Raw genomic sequence first — 6,000 nt, 5'->3', positions numbered from 1 at the left:
AAGAGCTCCAGGACTTATATATATGGAATCATTCTGGAGTCTCATGGCCAGTTCTGGTTCCAGGAGGATAGCCTGGTGAGGAACTCACTCTTGCTAGCAGAATTTCTTTCACCAGTTTGTGTGAGACTGGGCTCCCAAAATGGTGTTGGCATGATGATTTTGGTGACTCTCACTCACATTGAAACCAGGACTCTGAGCATTGAATTGAGGACTCTGAGCTACCAACAGTCCACTGCAGATGCTTGGGCTTGAGTTGCATGATGTGGCCCCAAGTCTTGGTTTGCACCTCTGTGTTCAGGCCATGTTCAGATTGCTCTGACCTATTGCAGCCAGGGCGATGGGGGAGGGGAGCAGCAGAGGTCTTTTACTCTGTGTGCTCTGCAGTCCCTTCCTCAGCTGGCCCCCAGGGATGTCACCTCACTCCCTTTGGCAGGAGTTGCTATGCCTATCTCCTCCAACGACTTGAAATGTTGCTCTGCAATAGTCATGCTCTTCCCATTGATGTACTTTCTTACCTCTGATGGACTTGATGGCATGGTGCTCTCATCATCTTAAGCCATACAGAAGTGGCTTAAGGGTGGATGTATCTTGTATGAATGGGACTGCTCTTCTTGCAGACCCCTTTCCTGTGCTCCCTGCTGGTGGTGGTATGTGGAAGGTGAGTGTGGTCAGCATTGAAATCAATCACGTTTTAGGAACACAGTGGTTACTGCCTGAAGAGTTCAAGACATGATGGGAAGATGTGTTGTCCATGTTTGTGAAACAATATTCCAAAAGGTAAATTTAACATGACCAGAAAATAAATTATCATGCACATTTTTTTTGCATATTCTGGGTGAGATTTGTATTTGTAGTTCTCATCAATGAGTCCCAGGGAAAATCTCTGAGTCCTTGGAAACCAGTGTATCGACACCCCCGCTCATGGATGATGAAGCATCATGAGTAATAATATACAAGCATTAAATAAATATATTAGAAGGCTACAAAGTTATGTTATATTGCTTCAATAATAACAGGTTCCAAATAGCATATTTTTGCAGTGGGAAATATGAAATTAGGCAAAAATGGCAAATTTTATAGTAAAAAAAATGAAGGGATGATACTTGGACTGGAACTGGAAGAGATCATGTCTGGATACTACCAAGAACCTTCCTGTGCCCTGATAGGATGATAAATACAGCCCCAGGACCTCCTCCCTAGCCATTATTCTAAATCACCACCAATGAACCACTGTATTCCACATGGGCCCATGAATTTTGTGATATATTTTTAAGCAAATTGCTTATATAGAAAGGAGCCACGCAAAAAACATTTGCTCAAGGCCTTGCATATACTAGGGCTGCGTTGGCTAGTGTCTTCTTCCCCCAGTAGCCCCCTTGAGTTTCCCTGAGCTCACTTCCTCCACTCTTGAGAGCACCATCTTCCAGGCAGTCTTGCTTGCCAACCTGGGCCCCACTGGAGTAGCTGCTTGTGCCCAGATCATCCCCTCCCATCAAAAGGTCCAATTCATACATATACTCCTTTCCTGCTTGGAGTGAGTGTGCCTGCTCTTTTAAGATCAGAAGATAAATTTTGTGACTAAATAAGGGCAAGCCACTGAGAATGGACTGTTGTCTGAATGCCATGAGCAAGGGCCATCACAACATGTTTATTCTGAGAACTTGACATGCTGCCTGTTTGCCGGAATCTAGCTAGGCTGCCCAGGGTCATACAGGGGAAAGTCAGCCTGGATAAGCAAATTGACCACAGCACCCCATGCAAAGCATCCATGGAATACCGTAATAACTGGCCATTTGGATGCAAGTTAAGGAAGAAATAGGCTTTTTGCCAGGATGCACTGGTGACAGAAACCTAACTTATGCTTCCAAAAGAAATAACTTTTGGAAAACTTAGAGAATCAAGTGAAGGGGAGGGCAGGGGTCAAACTGGCCCAACACAACACATACCAGGGACTGGAATGCCGCCAGACTTCCTGTTCTGCATCTCTGCCTCTCTCTGTATGTGGACTTGCTGACTTCACACTCAATCTGGTTTTTTGCATACAGTGAGGGACATATGCTGGGTTTATCCCAGGGCACATCCCCATCCATCTTCCACTGAGGGTGGGCAGGACAGCCACATAAGAGTCGTGCATTGGACAATTCATGGGAGCCATTCACATCGTCGTTTACTGTTGGGAAACAGAGATGCTGGGGATGCTTGGCTGAGCCAATGCCACAGAAAATGGAAGGAAATGGATAGGTTTTCCTAGCGCATCCTTCTCTGGTGAGGAGTGGCCCTTGATGAGCCCATTCCAAGGGAGTTCAAAGAATCCCATCTTGACCCTTAATGACCTCCCCAATAAAGCTACCAGGGAATAAAGCTGGCCTTCTGATTCCCTCATGGTTATGGAGTGCCAAAGACCAGAACAGTAGGGAGTTCTGAACCCTCTGAATTCCTGTCTACAGGTGTCAATACAGGTAAGTCTCCTGTGTGATGGGTCACATGCTCCCTTACTGGTGGGAAATCTCAACAAAAGCATTTGAGGTTATAAACTCCTTGCGTAGTCTTTAGCTGCATTCAACAAATTTTGATATATAGTATTTTCATTTAATTCAAGCAATATTCAAGAATATTCTTTAAAGTTTGTTTTGGTTTTATGCCTTTCTGTTGTAGTCACATATTGTAGTCTATATCATACTGACGCATTGGTATGTGAGATTTGCTTTGCAACATACAATGTGGCCAATATTTAGAAATGTTCTAAATGTGCTTGAGAAAATATATGCTCTCTCACTGTTGAGCAAAGATTTCTAAACATGTTTTCTAAAATATGTATTAAAATCATGCCTATATTCCAAAGACCAGAATCTTTGGAAAAGAAGAAACAGCAACTTTATAGTGAAGTTTGGCAGCCTCCCCTTAGCCAAGTAATCAAGGCTAATATCACTAGGGATAAGTCATGTTGATATCATGTGCTCCTGATATGTGACAAGAGGAACTTCACCTCTGTGATAATTCTTTCCCCAAACCCATAACCCCATTCTAGTCATGAGAAACCAGCAAAGAAAGGCAAATAAAGGACATTCTACAAATAAAGGACATTCCCAAAACTGTCAAGCTCTGGAAAAACAAGGAAAGACTTGAGAATCTGTTGCAGATTGGAGGAGATGAGGATACACGCCGATGAAATGTAATGTGGTGTTCTAGATCAGGTCCTGGCACAGAAAATGGACAATACGGGGGAAGCTGGTGAAATCCAAACTGAGTCTAGAGTTCAGGTAATGGTCATGTGCCAATATTAATTTCTTAATGGTGACAACTATACTGCGGCTACATGATAGCCATGTGCTTGTTAGGGGAGGCTGGGTGAAGGGTATATAGGAAGTCTTTGTACTAGGTTTTTAACTTTTCTGCAAATCTAAAATTATTCCAAAAGAAAAGATTTCTTTTTAAAGATTTTATTTATTTATTTGTCAGAGAGAGAGAGAGAGAGAGAGAGAACACAAGCAGGGGGAGCAGCAGGCAGAGGCAGAGAGAGAAGCAGGCTCCCCGCTGAGCAAGGAGCCCGATGCGGGACTCGATCCCAGGACCCCGAGATCATGACCTGAGCCGAAGGCAGCGGCCTAACCAACTGAGCCACCCAGGCGTCCCAAAAGATTTCTTTTTAAAACTCAAGTGTGTTGCGTGTGTTGTTCAAATCTTTTAGTAAAAATAAAGTAAGGGAAACAATAAGGGGAAGGGTCTGTCTCTACTTCTCTAAAAACTGCTCTGGAGCCTTCAACCCCAATATCCCCAAGACAAGGAAACAAACACAAAATTTGGCCATCTTGATATGGTGCAGAAGAATCTTTAATAAAGGAGGTCAATAATTTCACAATGAATCAGGGCATCTGCTATATCAATGTTTTCATATGTCTTTACCGCATTCCTTTAAGGGAGGTAACCAAGGCCCAGAGAGGGTGAAACTTGTCACCCAAGCTATGCAGCTGGCTTGAATTAGGTGTGTGTGGCACAACGAAGCCAGTGTTGTCACACTCACTCCAGGATGCTGCCCCAGTTCTCCATGCTGCATGCCATCCACATTGGCCCTCCTCCAGCTCCCCCTACGCCCCCCACGCTGCTTGTGCCCGTGCACCACTCCTCCACTGCCCAGGTAATTCTACTTGCTCAGGGACCTTCTCTGACCCCTTCCCCCACGACAGATCTCCAGTGTCCCCATTTAGTCCCATGGCAACTTTCATTTGTCTTTCAGAGCATTTATTACATTTCTTCATTTGTTGGTTACTCATTTATCATGACAGGACTGTGAGTTTACAATGGCCTGTATTCACCGGTGTGTGTTCCCATTGCTTACCCCAGAGGCAGACACTTAGTAGGTGCTCAATAAACAAGTAGTGACTGACCGAATGTACAGACTCTGGGCATACTAAGCTTAATTCCAGGAGGTGGGGCTTGCACTAGATAAGCACTACAGAAGTTGGTGTCCTGCTTCCAGAAGGCTCTGAACATGATGCGAGGATTCCATCAGGCACAGTGAATGTATACCCAGCCCTTCTCTGCCAGGATGTAGGATACCCAGGTGGGGTACCAGAGAATGGGGGACCTAGGCAAGAGAAGCTTCTTTAAGACTCTACAGAATGCAGCAACCTTTCTGTAGAGAAGGCATCCTCAGGACACTCTTCTTACATGGAATTAGCCTTGAACCTCTCACCACCTGGATCTTTGCTGTCTAATAATGTAGCCACCAGCCGTATGTGGCAACTGAGCATTCTAAAGGTGCTTAATTGAAACCCAGATGTGGGTTTAGATGTATAAGCATAAAATATGTACCCGATTTCAAAGACTTAGTTTGGGAAAACATGTAAAATATCTCATTAGTAATTTCTTATATTAGTTATATACTGAAATGACAATATTTTCTGATATGTTGGGTTAAATAAAATACAGTATTAAACTGCATTTCATCCTCTTTTTATTTACGGGACTACTAGGGAAACTTTAAATTACCTTTGTGGGTTTCATTGTATTTCTGTGGGATATTGCTATTCTAGACTATAAGCTCAACGAGCCCCCCTCCTCTGCTTTTGTCAGAGCTGCACGCCCAGCTTACAGCAAGACTGAGAATAAAGTGACGGTTCATAGCAATGTGGGGTGTGGATTAATAAAACTTACTATCTTAGGTAGTTGTGTGTGATCCTCAGGGCAGAAACTTTCTTTTTCATCACTGTATCTCTATTCTTAGCGTAGTGCCTGGCAGTATTTTTGAACGGAAGAGTAAACCTTCATTCTTCTGGCTCTCTGTTCTCCTACAGTAGCAGCAGTGGTGGCGAATGTAAGGTCTCTAATGCAAAAAGCAACAACAGTAAAGATCAACAGTTGAAATTCTGGTGTTGGCTGAAACATGCCTATTGTCTCTGTACATGTCAGGTTCACAAGTTCAATGCTAAAAGCTGTTGATTTAGATGGAGAATATTTTAGAAGACTGGAAAATAGGCAGTGTGAAGCAGATGGGACAGAATAGTAACATACCCTAATTTCTGGTTTTCCAGCACAAACAAGCATCTGACAACCTGATATGCTCATGCTATTTATGAAATCAGCCTGCAACATTTTTCACTACTTAATATACCAAGCGATGGAAAACCAGCTGAGCCACTCATTAGAAGTAAGACACGTCCCTTCATTACTCTGAGCCTTGGTTTCCTCATTTATAAAATGGGAGATCATGAAATCTACCTCACTGGGTTGTTGTGAAGATTGAATGAGGTAATAACATCTATAGGCTTCCTTAGTACAGTGTGTGACATTTAATCAAAGTTTGATCAGTGGTGGCGATGATTAACACCAGTCCTACTGGGGTATCTGCAAATTAGCAAAGAAGGAAGTATTTGTGGTGTCACATTAACGGATGAGTCTGTCATCATGATATACTTGTTCTCCATGTTAACCATCAACAAGCTAGACATGCTCATCCAATAAAAACGGCTGACGTTTAGCGAGAGCACAGCAGGAGGTGGG

Source organism: Lutra lutra, chromosome 9 (genome assembly GCF_902655055.1).
Source record: "Lutra lutra chromosome 9, mLutLut1.2, whole genome shotgun sequence".
Taxonomy (NCBI): Eukaryota; Metazoa; Chordata; class Mammalia; order Carnivora; family Mustelidae; genus Lutra; species Lutra lutra.
The sequence above is the reverse complement of the archived record's forward strand: the minus strand, read 5'-3'. Positions refer to the sequence as shown.